The following is a 24993-nucleotide window of genomic DNA, read 5'->3' as shown; positions in this document are numbered from 1 at the left end:
AACTGTTGGGATGTTCTTAGTGTCCTCTAACGTGAAGACCAATACAAAATATTTGTTCAAAATCTCTGCCATTTCCATGTTTCCCAATATTAATTCTCCAGTCTCATCCTCTAAAGGACCAATGTTTACTTTAGCTACTCGGTTCCTTTTTATATATCTGTAGAAGCTCTTACTGATATTTCTTGCTAGTTTGCTCTCAGCTGCTATCTTCTCTGTCATCATTTTTTTAGTCGTCCTTTGCTGGTTTCTAACAATTTCCCAATCCTCTGGCCTTCCACTGTCCTTCACAACATTGTTTGCCTTTTTTTCAATTTGATACCATCCTTTACTTTCTTAGTTAGCCAGGGATGGTTCAGCCTTCTCTAAGCATCTTTGTTTCTCACGAATAAATCTTTGCTGAGAGTTATGAAATATCTCCTTAAATGTTTGCCACTGCATTTCTACAGTCTTACCCTTTAACATACTTTCCCAGTCCACGTGGTGTCAGTGACGCTGGTGTGCCGACAGGGTGATGAGTGAGTGAATCCCTTCCCACACTCTGAGCAGAACGACCTCTCCCCGGTGTGACTGTAGCGATGAGTTTCCAACAGGGATGGGTAATTGAATCTCTTCCCACAGTCCCCACATTTCCACGGTTTCTCCATGGTGCGGGGTTGTCCGTGTGTCTCTCCAGGTTGGACGATCAGTTGAAGCCTGGTCCCCACAGAACATGTGTACGGTTTCTCCCCAGGGTGAATGGTGCGATGTTTTTTCAGGCTGTGTAACTGGTTAAAGCTCTTTCCACAGTCAGTGCACTGGAACAATCTCATTCGGGTGTGTGTGTCTCGGTGCTTTTCCAGTCACACTGATATTTGAAATCTTTTCCCACAGGCAGAACAGGCAAACATTTCTTCTTCCACTTTCAAAGACCGATGATATTCAGGTCCTGATGAATTGAGTGACTCCGTCGGATTTGGTTTGGTTTGAGTTTCCTGTCTGTAAATCCTCCCCTTCTAATACCCTGTAAAAGAGTTCACAAAAGTCATCACTAAGTCCTGGGCCGAAAATCAAAACAGACAATTCCAGCTTCCATGGAATATTCTTTCCTCTCTTGTTCCCACAAACATGTGATCCAATCAAATTAAAAGGCGGCAAAATAAGCAACAAAAGCAAAGGGCACCTTCCCAAATAAACCAGAATGTTGTTCCCAGTGTGTATGAGATACTCCGTACCCTGAGGTGCCACCGGTCACGGAAGGCATCAAGGAACCAGTGCACACCGCATGTTCCCTCTCCAGGGCCATCCGGGCACCGACAAGACAAAAGACCACAAGAATTAAGCACAAGAATAAGCCATACGGTCCCTCGGGCCTGTTCCACCATTCACTATGATCATGGCTGATCTTCAACCTCAGCTCCACTTTCCTGCCTGATCTCCATATCCCTTGATTCCCCCAGAGTCCAACAATCTATATATCTCAGTCTTGAATATACTCAACACCCACAGCCCTTTGGGGTGGAGAATTCCGAAGATTTACAACCCTCTGAGCGAAGAAATTCCTCCTCATCTCAGTCTTATATGGCCGACTCCCTTATTCTGAGACTGTGGGCCCTATTTGGAGACTCTCCAGTCAGGGGAAACAACCTCTTAGCATCTACCCTGTCAGTCCCCCTCAGAATTTTACATGTTTCAATGAGATCCCCTCTTATTCTTCTAAACTCCGGAGAGTATAGGCCCATACTGCTCAATCCCTCCTCATAGGACAATCCCCCCATCCCGGGAATCAATCTGGTGAACCTTCATTGCACTCTCTCTAAGGCAAGGATATCCTTCCTCAGATAACGAGACCAAAACTGTGCACAGTACTGCAGATGTGGTCTCACTAAGGCCATGTACAATTGTAGCAAGACTTCCTTACTCTTGTACTCCAACCCCCTGGCAATAAAGGCCCACATGCCTTCCTGATCGCTTGCCGTACCTGCATGCCAGTTCGCTGTGTTTCCTGTACGAGGACACCTGAATCTCTCTGAACACTAACATTTATTAGTTTTTCACCATTTAAAAAATATTCTGTTTTTCTATTCTTCCCACCAAAGTGAATAACCTCACATTTCCCCACATTATACTCCTCCATCTGCCACCTTATTGCCCACTCACTGAACCTGTCCATATCCCTTTGCAGGTTCTTTGCATCCTCCTCACAGCGTACTTTCCCACCTGGCTTTGTATCGTCAGCAAACTTGGATACATTGTACTTGATCCCTTCATCCAAGTCTTTAATATAGATTGTAAATAGCTGAGGCCAAAGCAAAGCAAAGACCAAAGCTGACCGATCCTTGCAGTACCCCACTAGTTACAGCCCGTCAACCGGAACATGTCCCGTGTATCCCGACTCTCTGTCCGTTAACCAATCCTCTATCTGTGCTAATATATTACCCCCAACTCCGTGAGCTCTCAATTAGCATTTTATGTGGCACTTCAAATGCGTTTTGGAAATCCTGCAACATTACAGCCACTGGTTCCCCTTCATCCACCCTGCTGCTGACATCCTCAAAAAGCTTAATAAATGTATTAAAGACGATTTCCCTCCCACAAGACCATGTTGAGTGCAGACTGAGAGCCTGATTTTCTCAGTGCCCTGTTACACTTGTGTAGTAATGGATTGCAGCATTTCCCCCAAGGACTGATGTCAGACTAACTGGCCCCGAGTTGCCCGTTTTCTCTCTCCCTCCTTCCCTGACCGTGGAGGAGAGGCAGGCAGCCAGAGTGAGCCAGCCCCGGGCCTGTCACCGCGGGGGGGGGCAAACCCGGGCTCAGCCTGTGGGCTGTGATTGGGGCCTGAGGCCTACAGCGGGTGTGGGTGAAGCTCCCCGGCCCACCCGCGGGTCCACACCCTCCGCCGCCCCCACAATCTCCTCCCGCCTCCCCGAAGGGTCTGACCCACTCGAGCTCGGGGCAAACGCCGGAGCCGCAGGTTGTTGTTGGGGGCCTGAGGCCTACCCCGGGTGTTTAGAAAGCCTCCCCGCCGGTTCCGGGGCTCCCCTGCGCCGCCGCCCCTTCCTCCTCCTCCCCGCTCCGGAACCTTCTCTCCGCCTCCGGCCATTGGGCGGCGCGCGCACTCGAGCGGCACGTGACCCGGGCCCACGGCCTGATTGACGGGAGCTCCCGACCAATGGGGAGTGAGACCGCGGGAACAGTGGGCGGGCGGCCGAGGGTGACGCGCGCTGGAACGTGTTGACGTCATGAAGAGTACAGACGTCATGATACAATGCAACTTGGTTCTCCTGAGTGAGGGAGGCTGGGGGTCAAGGTTGATTTGATTCTGTGCTGATCCTTGACCTCCCTTGCTCCCAAGTGCAGGAGAGGTTGCACATTCCAGCTGCTCACTGTGGGGGTTGTCAGCGGATCCCAGCCTGGGCTGCAGTTGGGGAGACTGCAGTTAACCTCAGTGCCCTGGGCTCCTGCTACTGATCACTGTCCACTCACCCCAGCAGCAAAGGCCAAGTCTGCAAAGGGGGCGTTGTTTTGGACTGTGATGCCCCCAAGGTTGAATAGGCTGCCAACAATCACTGCATACCCTCACACATTGGCCCTTTGGACGGGCACCAGAAGGCAACCAGTGACCGTGGATCTCCTCACTGTAGAGGAATAGGAGGATATGTTGATAGGGTGGGAGGAGGGTCGTGTGGAGTTTAAACCCCGACATGGACCAGTTGGGCCGAATGACCTGTTTCTGTGCTGTGTTCTATGAAATACCATGAGAGGTCAAATCAAGGGAATAAGCAAAAACAAAAACAAAAACTTGTATTTATATAATGCCTTTAATGTGTAAAACGTCCAAAGGATTTTCACAGAGTATTATAAGACAAAAACTTGACACCAAGCCACATAAACAGATATCAGGACAGGTGACCAAAAGCTTGGTCAAAGACATAGGTTTTCAGGAGCAGATTAAAGGAGGATTGAGAGGCGGAGAGGTTTTAGAGATTGGGGTCAAGGCAACAGAAGGTTGAGCGATTACCATCAGGGATGCTCAAAAAGGCAGAATTAGAGGAGAGCAGATATCTCAGCGATTGTGGGGCTGGGGGAGATTACAGAGATAGGGAGGGGCGAGGCCATGGAGCGATCTGAAAACAAGCATGAACATTTTGAAATCGAGGTGTTGCTTAACCAGGAAGAATGCAGGTCAACGATGTTTCCCCAGCATTCTAGGCACACTCGCCTTCCCTCGTTCACCTGGACCTTGCTGGCTGCGATATTTCATCCTGCGACCTCACTTCCACTTGCTTCTGCAAGAAAAAAACAAAACAAAAAATAGCACCGCTCTGTGAGAGGTCTTCCCTCCACAGCTCAAACTTAGGTTATATGGATTACATTTCCATTCCCGAATGCTTGAGCAGCAACTCCTATCTATTTAGATAGTCAATTTTATTTTCACACAAACCTATGTCCAGCCTTTGTGATTGAACAATACAAAAGGTATCTGCAATGTGTTTGCTGCAAGTTCTTTATCTTCCCTCTCGAGCAATCTGTCGTGGAAGATAACACATAATTCCAAATCATTCATTACAGGCATTTTTTTCAAAAAGTCTTACATTCAATTTTGTCACCATGCTGTGGTATTCAAGATCCATTACTGCAGATAAGAAGTTGAACATAACTGGAGTTCTTCTTTTTGTTCCAGCAAAGATCAAGGTCGTTTACACCTTGAAGTTATTTCCAAATTAAAGGACTCTCTTGGTAACGTTGCACCATCTGCACCACCATCATCATCATCATTATCATCATAGACAGTCCCTCGAAATGAGGATGACTTGCTTCTATGCAAAAAGAGATGAGTTCACAGGTTTTTCAATGAAGGACCTAATATTCCGGATCCCGAACTACATCCTGAAGGGTGGAAGATGCCTGTGCCTGGATTTTTTTAACATGTGGTTGCACACCAGCCACCCCTACTCTCCAACTGCTTGCCCCAACCCCTCCTCCACCCCCTCACCCCAACCCCCCTCACCCCAAACCCTCCTTCACCCCCTCACCCGAACCCCCCTCACCCCAACCTCTCCTCCACCCACTCACCCCAACCCCCCTCACACTAACCCCTCCTTCACCCCCTCACCCCAACCCCCCTCATCCCAACCCCTCCTCCACCCCCTCACCCCAACCGCCCTCATCCCAACCCCTCCTTCACCCCCTCACCCCAACCCGCCTCACCCCAACCCCCCTCACTTCAACCCCCCTCACCCCAACCTCTCCTTCACCCCTCGCCCCAACCCCAACCCCCCTCACTCCTACTCTGCAACCCCCCTCACCCCAAGCCCCCTCACACCAAACCCTCCTTCACCGCAACCCATATTTCACACATCCAATTTCATTTTGACCATCACTTCGACCAATGATCCACACTGGAGGTAAATATCAGGAGCTTCTGTGTGATGGTGAGGTGATCACTGGACAATAAAGCTCGGAGACCGGTGGTGGGCAGCTCATTATCCCCAGTGTGATTTAGTCCCCTTTCCCACTGAACACTGTGGACAGACATGGTCACCTTGGTAACGGAATGGTCAGTGTGACATCACTTTCTGAACAAGACCACACAAGACAATGGGTTATCAATAAATGGTAAAGGTATTAAACACTCTGCAATTACATTGGAAATAAAATGCTGGAAAATAATTGGTGAAGATAATTTATCTCTGGAATTGACTAGCAAATATTAAAAATGATGTGCTCTGTATACACAAACACTATATATATATAGAAAAAAAATGCGATATATATATATATATATATATATGCTATGATATATATATATATATAGACTTTGTGTGCTCATTTCAGTTGTTCTGTGTAACCTGATGCGATCATCATTCTATGATCTTTAGCTCATCCGGCGGTGCTTGGTGGATCAGGATATAAAGAGACCGCGCGCTGCTCCTCCTCCCACTGCCTGGGGGAATGGGGCAGATATTTAAAGGGGTAGGGACTCCCCTTTCTCTGCCTCATTATAGTTAAAGGGACAGTCCAGTTTATCTTGGGGTGTCGGAGGACTTCACTAACACAGCTCCCATCAACAGTCGCTCCTTTCTGTACTGTGCAGAGATTGTAAAGCTATCTATTTCAGTGACTTGAGCCTTTCTAAAATGTCTCACTGTGTTTGATGATCCACTTGTATAATTTGGAAAGATTTCAGAATTGTGCAGTGTGATGAAGGTGTTGGTTAAAGGTGGAGTCAAATTTGTTTCAAAATATTCTGTTCTAACCCTCCCCCAACCCCCCAAATTTTAGAACACTGCAATACTGACTGGGAAGTTCCCAAGTTCGATTCATGATCAAGGCTGTGAGTTGACCTCAGCCAAGGCAGCAGTTCAGGGATTATAATTGTCCTCAGTACCACTGGGCTAAATATGAGTAAAAATCAGCCAGTGTCCCTACTGTTCATACCGATCCAGTGACCTCAACTGGGAAGTGTGTGGGTGTCATTTGAGGACAGGATTTGAAGCTGTGATGCCTACCACAGTGGAAATCCGCTGGCACTCATTGAGTCGACTGACGGTGAGGCACTAGAGGTTAACTACTGTCTGTAGAATTGCACACAGCCAGATTCAGCATTTTCTGGAGATAATAAATCTCAGACGATGAAAGGAATGTTGAATTTAGACAGTGAGGATGGAGGGAGAGTGTCTAGAATAAGGAATTTATAGCTTAGGAGCGACAGGAGGTGACAGAATGTTGTGTAGAATCTAGAATTGTCTGTTCTGAATTTGCATCCTGTATTTAAAGTAATAATGTTTGTAAGCACCATTTATTTGCAGGGAATTAGAAGGGGATGATCTGCAGCTGGGAAACTCAAACCAAACATTGCATCAAGATTTGACAGATTCCCGGATTGATCAGGATTACCTTCTCATCAGCCTTTGTAAAAACACCAATCACAGCGGGGAGAAACAGGACACATGTTGTGTGTGTGGATACACCTTCAACCAATCGTTCAGCCTGTGAGACCCGTGCACCCACCTGACTCAACACTGTAAATGTGGGGACAGTGGGAATGGATGCTGTTGTACATGGAAAGTGATTCAGTCGCTCATCTCACCAACTGACATTTGACGAATTAGATAACAGACTTTCTCCTATGAATATAGAGCTGGTTTATTGGGCCGTAATGTGTTTACTTATTCATCTTGTTGACTCTAAATCTTTGCCAATTATTTGATGTGATTGGTTTACATGTACGTATTTTTAAAAATATGTTTTCTGAGTGGATTCAATACAAATTGAAACCAGGTTTGCAGGCGTGATGCTCCATTCACACATCGAAGGTGAGAGAGATGTGGGACACATGCTAAGTCCAGTATCTGAAGGTGATTAACAGACTGGGTTTTATGTTTAGTGATCCTGGGCGTGTTACCAACACCTTCCCTGGATACCAAGGCTAGGAGATCAACTCTGGAAGGTATGGGAAACTGGGACTTGCCCCTGAGAGTAACTGAAGGTATAAGAACTGAAATAATCCAGAGTTAGAGAGGAGATACGGCACAAAATGGAGCAGTCAGTAGCAGGATGTCAATTAGTCTCTTCTTATTTTGGAGTCATCAAATATCGACACACTCTGTTATTTGAAATATCAAAATATTAAACTCCAGCCCAGTTATAGGGGTTATTAACATCAGCAGAAACAATCCCCAACTGACAGAATGAACATGATTCAGTTAGGATGTGATTAACAGCAGCAATAACAGTAGAAACCAACCCCTGCAGCCACTTGTGACCTTGCTGGTGTCTCAGCAGGTCGGATGAATGAGTGAATCCCTTCCCACACTCAGAGCAGGTGAACAGCCTCTCCCCAGTGTGACTGTAACGATGCATTGCCAGCTTACAAGGTTGGGTTCAGTTCTGCACCCGCTGTGCGCAGAGTGAGAATAAACTCAATGAGCTGCTGATTTTCTCTGCTGGCCCAATAGGGTGAGCCCATGCTGGTCCAATAGGGTGAGCTATGCTGGCCGAATAGGATGAGCCCGGGCTGGCCCAATAGGGTGAGCAAGGGCTGGCCCAATAGGGTGAGCAAGGGCTGGACCAATAGGGTGATGTAATGAGCAGAACTGTGTGAGTACTCCAGCTGTGTCCTAACTTGTGTTTTACACAGTTCTCGCATAACCTCCAGAGGGAGGTGGGAGTCTGGAACTTACTGCCTGAAAGAATAGTTGAGGCAGAAACCCTCATCGCATTTACAAAAGTACTTGGATATGCACCGGAATTGCGTTAACCTACAGGGCTACGGACCAAGAGCTGGAAAGTGGGATTAGGCTGGATAGCTCTTTTTCGGCCGCACATACATGATGGGCCTAATGGCCTCGTTCTGTGTTGTAAACTGCAATGATTCCATGTCACCAATCCTCTCCTGTCTGAAAAAACCAACCCCACAGTCACTGACACCAATCCTCTCCTGTCTGAAAAAACCAACCCCACAGTCACTGACACCAATCCCCTCCTGTCTGAGATAAACCAACCCCACAGTCACTGACACCAATCCCCTCCTGTCTGATATAAACCAACCTCACAGTCAGACACCAATCCCCTCCTGTCTGATATAATGTGAAAGACAGTGGAAGGCCAGAAGATTGGGAATTTTTTAGAAACCAGCAAAGGACGACAATAAAATGATAAAGACAGAAAAGATAGCATTAGAACAAACTAGCAAAAAATATAAAAACAGACAGTAAGAGCAGCTACAGATATATAAAAGGGAAATGAGTAGCTAAAGTAAACGTTGGTCCCTTAGAGGATGAGACTAAAGAATTAATAATGGGAAACACGGATATGGCAGAGATTGTGAACAAATATTTTGTATTGTTCTTCATGGTAGAGAACACTAAAAACATCCCATAATCAAGGAGCTATTGCGGTGGTGAGGGTGGGGTGAGGGGGGACTTAAAACAGTCACTATCACTAGAGATAAAGTACTCAGCAAACAAATGGGACTAAAGGTGGACAAATCCCCCGGACCTTATGGCATACATCCGAAGGTCTTAAAAGAAGTGGCTGCAGAGATAGTGGATGTACTGGTTGTAATCTACCAAAATTACTTGAATTCTGGAGAGGTCCCAGCAGACTGGAAAACTTCAAAGGTAACACCCCTATTCAAGTAAGGAGGGAGGCAGAGAGCAGGAAACCATAGACCAGTTAGCCTACCATCGGTCATTGGGAAAATACTGAAATCCATCATTAAGGAATTAGTAGCAGGACATTTAGAAAATCATGTTGCAGTCAAGCAGAGTCAGCATGGTTTTATGAAAGGAAAATCATGGTTAATACATTTGCTGGAGTTGCTTGGCGATTAAATGAGCAGAGTGCATAAAGGAATACCAGTTGAAGTTGTATATTTGCATTTCCAGAAAGCATTCGATAAGGTGCCACACAAAAGGTTACTGCACAAGCTAAGAGCTCACGGGATTGGGGGTAATATATCAGAATGGATAGAGGATTGGCTGAGTAACAGAAAACAAAGAGTCGGTATAAATGGGTAATTTTCCAGTTCGCAAACTGTAACTAGCGGGGTGCTGCAGGGATCAGTGCTGGGACCTCAACTATTTACAATTTATATTAATGACTTGGATGAAGGGACCAAGTGTAACACAGTCAAATTTGCTGATGATACAAAGATAGGTGGGAAACCAAGTTGTGAGGAAGATGCAAAGAATCTAGAAAGGGATATGGATAGGATAATGAGGTACCAACGTTATAGGTAAAAAATGGGATGAGGTCCAACAAGCTGAATTTAGGGAGCTAGGAGTTAAATTAAAAAGTAGGACCTCAAAGGTAGTAATCTCAGGATTGTTACCAGGGCCACATGCTAGTCAGAGTAGAAATAGCAGGATAGTTAAGATGAATACGTTTCTTGAGGAATGGTGCAAGAGGAAGGGATTCAAATTCCTAGGACATTGGAACCGGTTCTGGGGGAGGTGGGACCATGACAACCGGTCTGCACCTGGGCAGGACCGGAACTGATGTCCTAGGGGGAGTGTTTGCTCGTGCTGTTGGGGTGGGTTTAAACTAATACAGCAGGGGGATGGGAATCTATGCAGGGAGACAGAGTAAAATGGGGGCAGAAGCAAAAGGTAGAAAGGAGATAAGGAAAAGTGGAGGGCAGAGAAATCAAAGGCAAAAATCAAAAAGGGCCACATTACAACATAATTCTAAAAGAACAAAGAGTGTTAAAAAAACAAGCCTGAAGACTGTGTCTCAATGTGAGGAGCATTCATAATAAGGTGCAGATAGCTGTTAACGGGTATGATGTAATTGGGATTACGGAGACATGGCTCCAGGGTGACCAAGGCTGGTAACTCAACATCCAGGGGTATTCAATATTCAGGAAGGTTAGACAGAAAGGAAAAGGAGGTGGGGTAGTGTTGCTGGTTAAAGAGGAGATTAACACAATAGTAAGAAGGACCTTAGCTTGGATGATGTGGAATCATCGGTCATTGGCAAAATACTGGATGTCTCGAACTACATCCTGAAGGGAGGAAGATGCCTGTGCATGGATTTTTTTAACGTGTGGTGGCCGTTGCACACCAGCCACCACACGGGCTTGACAGAGCTAGGTCTTGGTCCAGTGGCAAGGATTAACCAGGACGAATGGAGACCAGCTCTGCTGCATGGACCTAGTGCGCAAACATAGAAACATAGAAACATAGAAAATAGGTGCAGGAGTAGGCCATTCGGCCCTTCTAGTCTGCACCGCCATTCAATGAGTTCATGGCTGAACATTCAACTTCATACCCCATTCCTGCTTTCTCGCCATACCCCTTGATCCCCCTAGTAGTAAAGACCTCATCTAACTCCTTTTTGAATATATTTAGTGAATTGGCCTCAACAACTTTCTGTGGTAGAGAATTCCACAGGTTCACCACTCTGTGGGTGAAGAAGTTCCTCTGCATCTCGGTCCTAAATGGCTTACCCCTTATCCTTAGACTGTGACCTCTGGTTCTGGACTTCCCCAACATTGGGAACATTCTTCCTGCATCTAACCTGTCTAACCCCGTCAGAATTTTAAATGTTTCTATGAGGTCCCCTCTCATTCTTCTGAACTCCAGTGAATACAAGCCCAGTTGATCCGGTCTTTCTTGATAGGTCAGTCCCGCCATCCCGGGAATCAGTCTGGTGAACCTTCGCTGCACTCCCTCAATAGCAGGAATGTCCTTCCTCAGGTTAGGAGACCAAAACTGTACACAATACTCCAGGTGTGGCCTCACCAATGCCCTGTACAACTGTAGCAACACCTCCCTGCCCCTGTACTCAAATCCCCTTGCTATTAAGGCCAACATGCCATTTGCTTTCTTAACCGCCTGCTGCACCTGCATGCCAACCTTCAATGACTGATGTACCATGACACCCAGGTCTCGCTGCACCTCCCCTTTTCCTAATCTGTCACCATTCAGATAATAGTCTGTCTCTCTGTTTTTACCACATCAACTGGTTCTCCCTTGTCCACTTTACTGGAAACATCCTCAAATAATTCCAGAAGATTTGTCAAGCATGATTTCCCTTTCACAAATCCATGCTGACTTGGACCTATCATGTCACCTCTTTCCAAATGCACTGCTATGACATCCTTAATAATTGATTCCATCATTTTACCCACTACCGATGTCAGGCTGTTTTCTCTCTACCTCCTTTTTTAAAAAGTGGGGTTACATTGGCCACCCTCCACTCTATAGAAACTGATCCAGAGTCAATGGAATGTTGGAAAATGACTGTCAACGCATCCACTATTTCCAAGGCCACCTCCTTCAGTACTCTGGGATGCAGTCCATCAGGCCCTGGGGATTTATCGGCCTTCAATCCCATCAATTTCCCCAACACAATTTCCCAACTAATAAGGATTTCCCTCAGTTCCTCCTCCTTGCTAGACCCCCCGACCCCTTTTATAACCACATATCAGTGTGGGCTGGCCCATGCTGCCCCTGGGCCCCTAACTCACACCTCTCCTGGGCCCCAATCACGTCCCTCGCCGCTCCTTCGCCCCGACCTCACTGCTGCTGCTGCACCGACCTACTTTCCAATCATCAACCTGGACCTTGATGACGTACGTCACTCTTTGCTGCCTTCGCAGCTTGCGTTGCTCCCTGAAGTTGCATGCCTCTATGCTGCTCCCTGAGCCGCACGCTGCTCCTTTTATGGCCCTGACCTGCCATAACATACCCCAATCTTCCAATATAACACGGACAGGGTATCCGGTCATTTATCACATTGCTGTTTTTGGGAGCTTGCTGTATTCAAATTGGCTGCCGCGTTTCCCACATAACAACAGTGACTACACTCCAAAAGTACTTCATTGGCTGTAAAGCATTTGAGACGTTTGGTGGACATGAAAGGCGCTATATCAATGCAAGTCTTTCTTTATTAATACAAAAGCAAAATACTGCAGATATTGAAATCTGAAATAATAACAAACTGTTGGAAATCTCAGCAGGTCAGGCAACATCTGAGAGGAAGCTTGCAGGAAACATAAAAACTGACTGCAAAAGCTTCTATTGATGTGTGAAGAGAAAAAGATTATTGAAAAGAAACATAAATTGCTTCCAGTCAGAATCAGGTGAATTCATAATGGGGAACAAAGAAATGGCAAGCCAATTGAACAAATACTTTGGTTCTGTCTTCACTAAGGAAGACACAAATAACCTTTCAGAAATATTAGGGGCCCGAGGGTCTAGCGAGAAGGGGGAACTGAAGGAAATCCTTATTAGTCAGGAGATTGTGTTACACAAATTTATGGGATTGAAGGCCGATAAATCCCCAGGGCCTGATAGTCTGCATCCAAGAGTACTTAAGGAAATGGCCCTAGAAATAGTGGATGCATTGGTGGTCATTTTCCATCATTCTATCGATTCTGGATCAGTTCCTATGGATTTAAGGGTAGCGAGTGCAATACCACTTTTTTAAAAAAGGGAGAGAGAAAACAGGGAATTATAGACCGGTTAGCCTGACATCAGTAGTGGGGAAAATGTTGGAATCAATTATTAAAGATGTAACAGCAGCACATTTGGAAAGCAGTGACAGGTTTGGTCCAAGTCAGCATGGATTTATGAAAGGGAAATCATGCTTGACAAATCTTCTTGAATTTTTTGAGGATGTAACTAGTAGAGTGGACAAGGGAGAACCAGTGGCTGTGGTGCATTTGGACTTTCAAAAGACTTTTGATAATGTCCCACAAAAGAGATTAGTGTGCAAAATTAAAGCACATGGTATTGGGGGTAATGTATTGACGTGGATAGAGAACTGGTTGGCAGACAGGAAGCAAAGAGTAGGCATAAATGGGTCCTTTTCAGAATGGCAGGTAGTGACTAGTGGGGTACCGCAAGGTTCAGTGCTGGGACCTCAGCTATTTACAATATACATTAATGATTTAGATGAAGGAATTGAATGTAATCTCTCCAAGTTTGCAGATGACACTAAGCTGGGTGGCAGTGTGAGCTGTGAGGAGGATGCTAAGATGCTGCAGGGTGGCTTGGACAGGTTGCATGAGTGGGCAAATGCATGGCAGATGCAGTATGATGTAGATAAATGTGAGGTTATCCACTTTGGTGGCAAAAACATGAAGGCAGAATATTATCTGAATAGTAACAGATTTGGAAAAGAGGAGGTGCATCGAGATCTGGGTGTCATGGTATATCAGTCATTGAAAGTTGGCATGCAGGTACAGCAGGCAGTGAAGGAGGCAAATGGCATGTTGGCCTTCATAGCGAGAGGATTTAAGTATAGCAGTGAGGTCTTACTGCAGTTGTACAGGGCCTTGGTGAGGCCACACCTTGAATATTGTGTAGTTTTGGTCTCCTAATCTGAGGATGGACATTCTTGCTACTGTTGAGGGAGTGCAGCGAAGGTTCACCAGACTGATTCCTGGGATGGCAGGGCTGACATATGAAGAAAGACTGGATCGACTAGGCTTATATTCACTGCAATTTAGAAGAATGAGAGGGGATCTCATGGAAACATATAAAATTCTGACGGGATTGGACAGGTTAGATGCAGGAAGAATGTTCCGGATGTTCGGGAAGTCCAGAACCAGGGGTCACAGTCTAAGGATAAGGGGTAAGCCAATTAAGACTGAGATGAGGAGAAACTTCTTCACTCAGAGAATTGTGAACCTGTGGAATTCTCGACCACAGAAAGTTGTTCAGGCCAGTTCGTTAGATATATTCAAAAGGGGGTTAGATGTGGCCCTTACAGCTAAAGGGATCAAGGGGTATGGGGAGAAAGCATTAAATGGTGGTGCAGGCTCGAAGAGCCGAATGGCCTACTCCTGCACATATTTTCTATGTTTCTGTGAGCGAGCAAAAATCTGGCAGTTGGACTATAATGTGGTAAAATGTCAGCTTATCCCCTTTGGTAGGAAAAAGAAAAAACAAAATTATTATTTAAATGAGGACTATTGCAAAATGCTGTTGTACAGATGGATCTGGGGGTTCTTATACCTGAAACTCAAAAAGTTAGCATGCAAGTACAGCAAGTAATCAGGAAGGCAAATGGAATGCTGGCCTTTATTGCAAGGAGGATGGAGTATGAAAGTAGGGAAGTCCTGCTACACCTGTACAGGGCATTGGTAAGACCACACCTGGAGTACTGCGCACAGTTTTGGTCTGGACTTGTCTCTATTCCCGTGCCGAGGGGATTGCTACATCAGACGGGAGGGGCAACATTTAGGGACACTGATTCCCCACCAATTCCCATTCCCTTTCTTTCTGGTGGATAATGGAGGGGCCACTGTGTGTAATGTGCAAGTCAGTAAGAATCATCAGCAAGCTCTTTCTAATTGGACATTTTATTCAGTAGAAACTTTCACACACTATTGCAGATTTTGTACCAAAAATCAATTTAGGATTAAAGTAAAAGTTCATAATTTTATTGCAAACTAACTTTCTGTTGAGAGTTGCTGAATTAAGGGGAAAGATAACACACAGCGTTTCTTAAATGGACACTGCAGCCCCGAGAACACAATCAGCAATATATCCAGAATATTAAAGTCCAGCCCAGTTATAGGGTTATTAACATCAGCAGAAACAAACCCCAACTGTCAGAATGAACATGATTCAGTCGGGATGTGATTAACAGCAGCGATAACAGCAGATTCCAACCCCTGCAGTCACTTGTGAACTCGCTGGTGTCTCAGCAGGTGGGATGACCGAGTGAATCGCTTCCCACACTCTGAGCAGGTGAATGGCCTCTCCCCAGTGTGAACTCGCTGGTGTGTCAGCAGGTGGGATGACCGAGTGAATCGCTTCCCACACTCAGAGCAGGTGAATGGCCTCTCCCCAGTGTGAACTCGCTGGTGTTTCACCAGGTTGGATGAACAAGTGAATCCCTTCCCACACTCAGAGCAGGTGAATGGCCTCTCCCCAGTGTGAACTCGCTGGTGTGTCAGCAGGGTGGATGACCGAGTGAATCGCTTCCCACACTCAGAGCAGGTGAATGACCTCTCTCCAGTGTGAACTCGCTGGTGCGTCAGCCGGTTGGATGACTGAGTAAATCCCTTCCCACACTCAGAGCAGGTGAACGGCCTCTCCCCAGTGTGAACTCGCTCGTGTTTCAGGAGGTCAGATGACCGAGTGAATCCCTTCCCACACTCAGAGCAGGTGAATGGCCTCTCCCCGGTGTGAACTCGCTGGTGTATCAGCAGTGTGGATGAAGTAACGAATCCCATCCCACACTCTGAGCACATGAACGGCCTCTCCCCAGTGTGAACTCGCTGGTGTGTCAGCAGGTGGGATGAACAAGTGAATCCCTTCCCACACTCAGAGCAGGTAAATGGCCTCTCCCCAGTGTGAACTCGTTGGTGTTTCAGCAGTTGGGATGAACAAGTGAATCCCTTCCCACACTCAGAGCACGTGAATGGCCTCTGCCCAGTGTGAACTCGCTGGTGTATCCGCAGGTGGGATGACTGAGTAAATCCCTTCCCACACTCAGAGCAGGTGAACGGTCTCTCCCCGGAGTGAACTCGCCGGTGAGCTACAAGTTGGGATGACCCAGTGAATCCCTTCCCACACTCGGAGCAGGTGAACGGCCTCTCCCCAGTGTGACTGCGTCGATGAATTTCCAGCGTCGAAGGTGATCTGAATACCTTCCCACAGTCACCACATTTCCACGGTTTCTCCATGGTGCGGGTATCCTTGTGACTCTCCATGGTTGGACGATGGGTTGAAGCCTCGCCCATACACACAACACGTTTACAGTTTCTTCGCGCTTTGAATGGTGCGATGTTTTTTCAGGCTGTGTAACTCTTTCCACAGGCAGTGCACTAGAACACTCTCACTCGGGTGTGTGTGTGTCTCGGTGCTTTTCCAGTCACACTGATGTTTGAAATCTTTCCCAACAGACAGAACAGGCAAACATTTCTCCTTCCACTTTCAAAGGCCGATGATATTCAGGTCCTGATGAATCGATTGACTCCGTCAGATCTTGACGTGATGTTTGGTTTGTGTTTTCTGTCTGAAAATCTCCGCTTCTAATATTCTGTGAAAGGAGATAATAAAACTCATCGCTGTCAGTACAAGACAAAAATTCAGGATACACACATCTAGTTTCCATGGAACATTCTTTCCTCTCTTGTTCTTCCAAAGCTGTAAATCCCTGTCCCACACATTGTCCCTCCTGTTGTGCTGAAATCCAAACCATCGCACATTTCTAGACTGTTTCTCCTCCACTCCCAGTTTTCACCACCAATTCTGGCTGGGTTCAGTTCTACACTCACTGGTTCCCCTCCCTCTCCACCCCTGAAGGTGCTGACTATGGCTAGGCCCAGTTCCACATTCACTGGTTTCCCTCCCTCTCTTCCCCTAAAAGTGCTGACTCTGGCTTTGAGGAACAGGGTGAATGAAGGGGAACCAGTGGACGTGGTGTATTTGGACTTCCAGAAGGTAATTGATAAGGTGCCACATAAAAGGTTACCGCACAAGATAAAAGTTCACGGGGTTGGGGGTAATATATACGCATGGATAGAGGATTGGTTAACGAACAGAAAACAGAGAGTCGGGATAAATTCTCGGGTTGGCAATCAGTAACTAGTGGGGTGTTGCAGGAATCAGTGTTGGGCGCCCATCTATTTAAAATCTAGATTAATGAATTGGATGAAGGGACCGAGTGTAATGTAGTCAAGATGGGAGGAAATGCAATGTGCAAGGAGGACACAAAAAACCTGCAAAACGACATAGACAGGCTAAGTGAGTGGGCAAAAATTTGGCAGATGGAATATAATGCACATATAACATCACATAGTGCGCACAATGTCACACATCAGACGGTGCGCACAGTCACACATCACACAATGCGCACAGTCACACATCACATCGTGCACGTTGTTACACATCACACACCGCGCACATTGTCACACATCACACCGTGCACATTGTCACACATTACACCGTGCACATTGTCACACATCACACACTGCGCACATTGTCACACACCACACCGTGCACATTGTCACATCACACCGTGCACATTGTCACACATCACACGGTGCGCACACTGTCACACATCACACACCGGGCACATTGTCACACATCACACCGCGCACATTGTCACACATCACACCGCGCACATTGTCACACATCACACGGTGCACACACTGTCACACATTACACACCGGGCACATTGTCACACATCACAATGTAACCCTACTTTTTAAAAAAGGAGGGAGAGAGAAAACAGGGAGTTATAGACCGGTCAGCCTGACATCGGTAGTGGGCAAAATGATGGAATCAATTATTAAAGATGTCATAGCAGCACATTTGGAAAGAGGTGACATGATAGGTCCAAGTCAGCATGGATTTGTGAAAGGGAAATCATGCTTGACAAATCTTCTGGAATTTTTTGAGGATGTTTCCAGTAGAGTGGACAAGGGAGAACCAGTTGATGTGGTATATTTGGACTTTCAGAAGGCTTTCGACAAGGTCCCACACAAGAGATTAATGTGCAAAGTTAAAGCACATGGGATTGGGGGTAGTGTGTTGACGTGGATTGAGAACTGGTTGGCAGACAGGAAGCAAAGAGTAGGAGTAAATGGGTACTTTTCAGAATGGCAGGCAGTGACTAGTGGGGTACCGCAAGGTTCTGTGCTGGGGCCCCAGCTGTTTACATTGTACATTAATGATTTATACAAGGGGATTAAATGTAGTATCTCCAAATTTGCGGATGACACTAAGTTGGGTGGCAGTGTGAGCTGCGAGGAGGATGCTATGAGGCTGCAGAGTGACTTGGATAGGTTAGGTGAGTGGGCAAATGGATGGCAGATGAAGTATAATGTGGATAAATGTGAGTTTATCCATTTTGGTGGTAAAAACAGAGAGACAAACTATTATCTGAATGGTGACAGATTAGGAAAAGTGGAGGTGCAGCGAGACCTGGGTGTCATGGTACATCAGTCATTGAAGGTTGGCATGCAGGTACAGCAGGCGGTTAAGAACGCAAATGGCATGTTGGCCTTCATAGCGAGAGGATTTGAGTACAGGGGCAGGGAGGTGTTGTTGCAGTTGTACAGGGCCTTGGTGAGGCCACACCTGGAGTATTGTGTACAGTTCTGGTCTCCTAACTTGAGGAAGGACATTCTTGCTATTGAGGGAGTGCAGCGAAGGTTCACCAGACTGATTCCCGGGATGGCAGAACTGACATATCAAGAAAGACTGGATCAACTGGGCTTGTATTCACTGGAGTTCAGAAGAATGAGAGGGGATCTCATAGAAACGTTTAAAATTCTGACGGGTTTAGACAGGTTAGATGCAGGAAGAATGTTCCCAATGTTGGGGAAGTCCAGAACCAGGGGTCACAGTCGAAGGATAAGGCGTAAGCCATTTAGGACCGAGATGAGGAGAAACTTCTTCACCCAGAGAGTTGTTGAGGCCAATTCACTAAATATATTCAAAAAGGAGTTGGATGTAGTCCTTACTACTAGGGGGATTAAGGGGTATGGCGAGAAAGCAGGAATGGGGTACTGAAGTTGCGTGTTCAGCCATGAACTCATTGAATGGTGGTGCAGGCTCGAATGGCCTACTCCTGCACATATTTTCTATATTTCTATGTTTCTATAATGTAGGAAAGTGTGAGGTTCTGCAGTTTGGCAGAAAAAAATTCGAAGAGCATGTTATTATTTAAATGGAGAAGAATTTGCAGTACACCGGGACCTGGGGAGTCCTGCTGCATGAAACACAAATGGTAAGTATGCAGGTACAGCAAGTGAACAGGAAGGCCAATGGAATCTTGAACTTTATTGCAAAGGGGATGGAGTATAAAAACAAGGAAGTCTTGCTACAGTTATACGGGGTATTGGTGAGGCCACACCTGGAATACTGCGTACAGTTTTGGTTTCCATATCTAAGAAAGGATATACTTGCTTTGGAGGCAGTTCAGAGAAGGTTCACAAGGTTGATTCCGGAGATGAGGGGGTTGACTTATGAGGGAAGGTTGAGTAGGTTGGGCCTCTACTCATTGGAATTCAGACGAATGAGAGGTGATCTTATTGAAACGTATAAGATTATGAGGGAGCTTGACAATGTGGATGCAGAGAGGGTGTTTCCACTGAGATGGGGAGACTTGAAGTAGAGGGCATAATCTTAGAATAAGGGGCCGCCCAGTTAAAACTGAGATGAGGAGGAATGTCTTCCCTCAAAGGGTTGTAAATCTGTGCAATTTGCTGCCTCAGAGAGCTGTGGAAGCTGGCTCATTGAATAAAGTTAAGACAGAGATAGACAATTTCTTAATCGATAAGGGAATAAGGGGTTAGGGTGAGCAGGCAGAGAAGTGGACCTGAGTCCATGATCGGCTCAACCATGATCGCATTAAATGGTGGAGCAGACTCGAGGGGCCGTATGCCCTACTCCTGCTATTATTTCTTATGTTCTTATGCTGACTCTGTCTGGGTTCAGTTCTGCACTCACTGGTTCCCCTCCCTCCCCTCCCCTGATGGTGCTGACTCTGGCTGGGTTCAGTTCTACACTCACTGGTTCCCCAGCCTCTGCTTCCTTGATGGTGCAGACACTGGCTGGGTTCAGTTCTTCAATCACACGTTTCCCACCCTCTGCTCCCCTAAGGTGCTGACTGTGGCTGGATTCAGTTCTACACTCACTGGTTCCCCTCCCTACGCTCTCCTGAATGAGCTGGATCTGGCCGAGTTCAGTTCTGCACTCACTTGTTCCCCTCCCTCTCCCTCCCCTGATGGTGCTGACTCTGGCTGGGTTCAGTTCTACACTCACTGGTTCCCCTCCCTCTCCTCCCCTGAAGGTGCTGACTCTGGCTGGGTTCAGTTCTACACTCACTGGTTCCCCTCCCTCTCTTCCCCTGATGGTGCTGACTATGTCTGGGTTCAGTTCTACACTCACTGGTTCCCCTCCCTCTCTTCCCCTGATGGTGCTGACTATGTCTGGGTTCAGTTCTGCACTCACTGATTCCCCTCCCTCTCCTCCCCTGAAGGTGCTGACTCTGGCTGGGTTCAGTTCTACACTCACTGGTTCCCCTCCCTCTCTTCCCCTGATGGTGCTGACTCTGGCTGGGTTCACACTGGTTCCCTTCCCTCTCCTCCCCTGAAGATGCTGACTCTGGCTGGGTTCAGTTCTACACTCTGGTTCCCCTCCCTTTCCTCCCCTGATGGTGCTGACTCTGGCTGGGTTCAGTTCTACACTCACTGATTCCCCTCCCTCCCCTCCCTCTCCTCCCCTGATGGTGCTGACTGTGGTTAGGTTCAGTTCTGCACTCACTGGTTCCTCTCCCTCTCCTCTCCTGAATGAGCTTGATCTGGCAAGTTCAGTTCTACACTCACTCATTCTCCTCCCTCTCCCATCCTCTGGCTGAGTTTAATTCTACAATAACTGGTTTCCACTCAAGTGCTGGTTAACTTAGATCTGCTCCTGTGTAATGAGATAGGATTAATAAACAATCTCCGAATAAAGGAGTCCCTTGGAATGAGTGATCATAACATGGTTGAATTTCAAATTCAGATGGAGAGCGAGAAATTTGGATCTCAAACCAGCGTTCTAAGCTTAAATGACGGAGACTACATAGGTATGAGGGCAGATTGGGCAAAAGTGGACTGGAAAAATAGATTGAAGTGTAGGACGGTTAAAGTGTAGGGCCAAATTACAGCAAAATTCTAAAGGGGCAAAGTGTGTTCAAAAGACAAGCCTGAAGGCTCTGTGCCTCAATGCGAGGAGTATTCGGAATAAGGTGGACGAATTAACTGTGCAGATAGCTGTTAATGGATATGATGTAATTGGCATCACGGAGACATGGCTCCAGGGTGACCAAGGCTGGGAACTCAACATCCAGGGGTATTCAACATTCAGGAAGGATAGATAGAATGGAAAAGGAGGTGGGGTGGCGTTGCTGGTTAAAGAGAAAATTAACGCAATAGTAAGGAAGGACATTAGCTTGGATGATGTGGAATCAGTATGGATGGAGCTATGGAATACCAAAGGGCAGAAACCGCTAGTGGGAGTTATGTAAAGAACACCAAACAGTAGTAGTGAGGTTGGGGACAGCATCAAACAAGAAATTAGGGATGCGTGCAATAAAGGTACAGCAGTTATCATGGGCGATTTTAATCTACATATTGATTGGGCTAACCAAACTGGTAGCAATGCGGTGGAGGAGGATTTCCTGGAGTCTTTTACGGATAGTTTTCTAGACCAATATGTCGAGGAACCAACCAGAGGGCTGGCCATCCTAGACTGGGTGAGGTGTAATGAGAGAGAATTAATTAGCAATCTTGTTGTGCGCGGCCCCTTGGGGATGAGTGACCATAATATGGTAGAATTCTTTATTAAGATGGAGTGACACAATTAAGGTGAAGATAGGCACATTTTTGAGCGATAAGGGACTAAAGGGTTATGGGGAGCGGACGGAGAATTGGAGCCGAGTCCATGATCGGATCAGCCATGATCTTATTGAATGGGGAGCAGGCTCAAGGGGCCAAATGGCCTCCACCTGCTCCTATTTCTTATGTTCTAGAGTTTCCCCTCCACTCCCAGTTTTCACCACCGATTCTGGCTGGGTTCAGTTCCTCACTCACTGGTTCCCCTCCCTCTCCTCCCCTGAAGGTGCTGATTCTGGCTGGGTTCAGTTCCTCACTCACTGGTTCCCCTCCCTCTCCTCCCCTGAAGGTGCTGACTCTGGCTGGGTTCAATTCCAGACACTGACATCATTCACATTGTTCCTGCACCAAGATGGCCGCGCATGTGCTGTGCTACTCACTCAATATTGATGGAGGACCGTTGAACCTGACTTCCTATACAAAGATGGCCTCCGTTAGCTAGGGCCTGTGGCCGGGAGAAAGCCCCGAAGCTGCAACCGCTGATATTCCGGTTATTATTTCCGGCTTGCGGCGGGCACCGGTTGTTTATGAAGCATCCCGGGCTCCCTGGTGGTCCATTACTCCGCTCCTTCCCGCTGAAAAGGACACTTCTGAAGAGCCTTTCAAAAACATGCTGCCTCCGCCATTACCCGCATCGCGCCTGCTCCAAAGCCCACCCACCAGAACCTGCGCCTGCACACTGAGCTCCTGCAATCTGAGCTGGAATTTAAAACCCTGTACAAATGTTGAATAAAGTATCTGTGTTTCAAACAGTGTTTCGAATATTTGATTGCTCCGTGATCACAGGGCAGGGAGGTGTTGCTACAGTTCTACAGGGCCTTGGTGAGGCCACACCTGGAGTATTGTGCACAGTTTTGTTCTCCTAACTTGAGGAAGGACATTCTTGCTATTGAGGGAGTGCAGCGAAGGTTCACCAGACTGATTCCCGGGATGGCGGGACTGACATATCAAGAAAGGCTGGGGGATCAAGGGGTATGGCGAGAAAGCAGGAATGGGGTACTGAGGTTGCATGTTCAGCCATGAACTCATTGAATGGCGGTGCAGGATCGAAGGGCCGAATGGCCTACTCCTGCATCTATTTTCTATGTTTCTATGTTTCTATGTTTCTACCAATTGATATTCCATTTTAGTGCTTTTTATCAATCTAACTTATGTCACTTCTCACCTAGTTTGCCTTCTATCATATCAAACCCCAAACTTGTTCTGGTTGAGGTCCTATGAGACGATTTTAGGGAGCAAGGAGCTAAATTAAAAAGTAGGACCTCAAAGATAGTAATCTCAGGATTGCTACCAATGCCACGTGCTAGTCAGAGTAGGAAGCACAAGGTAGCTCAGATGAATATGTGGCTTGAGCAGTGGTGCAGAAGGGAGGGATTCAAATTTCTGGGATATTGGAACCAGTTCTGGGGAGGTGGGACCAGTACAATTGATCTGCACCTGGGAAGGACCGGAACCAATGTCCTAGGGGGAGTGTTTGCTAGTGCTGTTGGGGAGGGGTTAGACTAATATGGCAGGTGAGGCCTCACTAAGGCCCTGCACAACTGCAGTAAGCCTCCCTGCTCCTATACTCAAATCCCCTAGCTATGAACGCCCACATACCATTTGCCTTCTTCACCACCTGCTGTACCTGCATGCCAACTTTCAATGACTGATGTACCATGATACCCAGGTCTCGTTGCATCTCCCCTTTCCTAATGTGCCGCCATTCAGATAATATTCTGCCTTCATGTTTTTTCCACCAAAGTGGATAAGCTCACATTTATCCACATTATACTGCATCTGCCATGAGTTTGCCCACTCACCTAACCTTTTAAAGTCACCCTGCAGCCTATTAGCGTCGTCCTCACAGCTCACACCACTACCCAGTTTAGTGTCATCTGCAAACTTGGAGATATTACACTCAATTACTTCATCTAAATCATTAATGTATATTGTAAATAGCTGGCATACCGACATTGAGTCCTGCGGCACCCCACTAGTCACTGCCTGCCATTCCGAAAAGGACTCGTTTATCCCGACTCTCTCCTTCTTGTCTGCCAACCAGTTCTCTATCCATGCCAGTACATTACCCCCAATACCATGTGCTTTAATTTTGCACACCAATCTCTTGTGTGGGACCTTGTCAAAAGCCTTTTGAAAGTCCAAATACACCACATCCACTGGTTCTCCCTTGTCCACTTTACCAGTTACATCCTCAAAAAATTCTAGAAGATTTGTTAAGCATGATTTCCCTTTCATAAATCCATGCTGACTTGAACTGATCCTTTTACTGCTTTCCAAATGCGCTGTTAATTCATCTTTAATAATTTATTCCCACATTTTTGCCACTACTGATGTCAGGCTAACCGGTCTATAATTTCCCGTTTTCTCTCTCCCTCCTTTTTAAAAATGTGGTGTTACTTTAGCTACCCTCCAGTCCTTAGGAACTGATCCAGAGTCGATAGACTGTTGGAAAATGATCACCAATGCATCCACTATTTCTAGGGCCACTTCCTTAAATAGCCTGGGATGCAGACTATCAAGCTCCGGGGATTTATCGGCCTTCAATCCCATCAATTTCCCGAACACTAATAAGGATTTCCTTCAGCTTCTCCTTCTCGTTTGACCCTCGGTGTGTGAGTATTTCAAGAAGGTTATTGGTGTCTTTCTTTGTGAAGACAGAACCAAAGTATCTGTTCAACTCGTCCGCTCTTTCTTTGTTCCCCATTATAAATTCACCTGAATCTGACTGCACGGGACCTACGTTTGTCTTCACTAATCTTTTTCTCTTCACATATCTCTCGAAGCTTTTGCAGCCAGTTTTTATGTTCCCAGCAAGCTTCCTCTCAAACTCTATTTTCCGACTCCTAATGAAACCCTTTGTCCTCCTCTGTTGAATTATAAAATTCTCCCAGTCCTGGGATTTACTGCTTTATCTGACCAGTTTATATGCCTCTTCCTTGGATTGAACACTATATTTAATTTCACTTGTTAGCCACGGTTGAGCCACCTTCCCCATTTTATTTTTACTCCAGACAGGTATGTACAATTGTTGAAGTTCATCAATGTGATCTTTAAATGTTTGCCATTGCCAAGCCACCATCAACCCTTTAAGTATCATGCACCAGTCTATTCTAGCCTATTCATATCTCATACCATCGAAGTTACCTTTCATAGGAACA

At 46.5% G+C, this 24993-nt stretch overlaps 2 pseudogenes; both read right to left on the bottom strand.

The window, feature by feature from the left end:
- LOC139253656 (zinc finger protein 585A-like) overlaps nt 1-644 on the bottom strand; it is a 55512-nt pseudogene extending 54868 nt beyond the window's left edge.
- A 14151-nt stretch (nt 645-14795) lies between these two features.
- LOC139253655 (zinc finger protein 850-like) overlaps nt 14796-24993 on the bottom strand; it is a 105873-nt pseudogene continuing 95675 nt past the window's right edge.

Source organism: Pristiophorus japonicus, unplaced genomic scaffold (assembly GCF_044704955.1).
Source record: "Pristiophorus japonicus isolate sPriJap1 unplaced genomic scaffold, sPriJap1.hap1 HAP1_SCAFFOLD_495, whole genome shotgun sequence".
Classification (NCBI taxonomy): domain Eukaryota; kingdom Metazoa; phylum Chordata; class Chondrichthyes; family Pristiophoridae; genus Pristiophorus; species Pristiophorus japonicus.
This window is presented reverse-complemented; position numbering and strand designations above follow the sequence as displayed.